Source organism: Lactuca virosa, chromosome 5, assembly GCF_052849685.1.
Source record: "Lactuca virosa cultivar CGN04683 chromosome 5, Lactuca_virosa_CGN04683_v6, whole genome shotgun sequence".
NCBI lineage: Eukaryota > Viridiplantae > Streptophyta > Magnoliopsida > Asterales > Asteraceae > Lactuca > Lactuca virosa.
The window spans coordinates 216096999-216098108 of record NC_136430.1 but is presented as its reverse complement, the minus strand read 5'-3'; the positions used below and the strand labels follow the sequence as shown (position 1 = coordinate 216098108).

The window sequence follows — 1110 nt, the reverse complement described above, 5'->3', positions numbered from 1 at the left end:
TAGCTGCGTTTCTATATTGTGGATAGATGCTTGCTGGTTTCTAAGCATGGTCCTTGTTTCTTGAATTGCAGCATCATGATCACTATGTCTTTTTTCTGAAGCAGCTACAAATTTGGTAAGCATTTCTTCCAAACATGGTTTTCTTTCTTGTGATGGCTCCTCCTTTTGGTAAAAACCCCTTCCCTTTTGCTTGAACTTCTCCTCCTTAGCCTTCTTGTACTCGTCATAAGGGAGCCACTCTTTCTTTGGTCTACGCCAATCTTCATCATATCGGTCCCCACTTGAGTAACAAACTTGCACCTTTTTGTTGCCATTCTCATCCAAATCGCAGTCTCTAGTAAGGTGAGGCCCATTGCAATTTTTGCAACCCACCCGAATAGCATGTATCGTTTGGTCCATTTTATCCATCCTCCTATCCATGGTTTTTAGCATAGCCATAACTGCTGACAAGTCTTCTGAAGCTGCATAGGCGGCCCCCCTCGTCACATCATTTCTTGGATTGTGGTATTCTCTAGAATGCTTAGAGAATTCTTCAATTAGTTGCTTTATCACTGGAGGTGCCTTTTTCGTGAGTGGACCTTGCGAGTCAAGTAATTGCCTAGTGGTAACATTTACTCCATCATAGAAGATGGAGACTTCTTGTTGACTATTGAGGTCATGATGTGGGCAATTCCTTAGCAGGCTCTTGTACCTCTCCCACGCTTCATATAGTGATTCTCCAGCTTGTTGTTCAAAGTTAGCTATGGCTTTCTTTAGCTTGGATATCTTGGATGGCGGGCAAAATTGATCAATGAACTCTTCTTTCATTTGGGCCCATGTAGTGATAGATCCTGGGGGCAATGACTTGAGCCAATCCTTGGCAGCACCCTTCAAAGTAACCGGAAGCATGCGAAGTAGCTGAGTTTCCCGAGGCACATTTGGAACATTGAAATAATCAGCTACATCATTGACTTCGTCCAAGTGTTTGTAAGCGTCTTCGTGGTCTTTGCCTGTGAAGGGGATCTCCTAAAGTAGAGCCAGGATGTGACCCTTGAGCTCAAAAGTAGCAGTAGCGGGGATTGCGGGTTGCACAAGTCCCGGTCCGGTATCATCGCGTATCCTCTTCTTCCA

The 1110-nt window shown here is 44.5% G+C and overlaps 1 non-coding gene across 1 annotated transcript; it reads left to right on the top strand.

Annotated features, from left to right (window-relative positions):
* Positions 1-652: 652 nt before the first annotated feature.
* Positions 653-759, top strand: LOC145117892 (small nucleolar RNA R71). The gene has a single exon (XR_013712885.1). It is a non-coding gene; the product is annotated as a small nucleolar RNA R71 (small nucleolar RNA).
* Positions 760-1110: the final 351 nt, after the last annotated feature.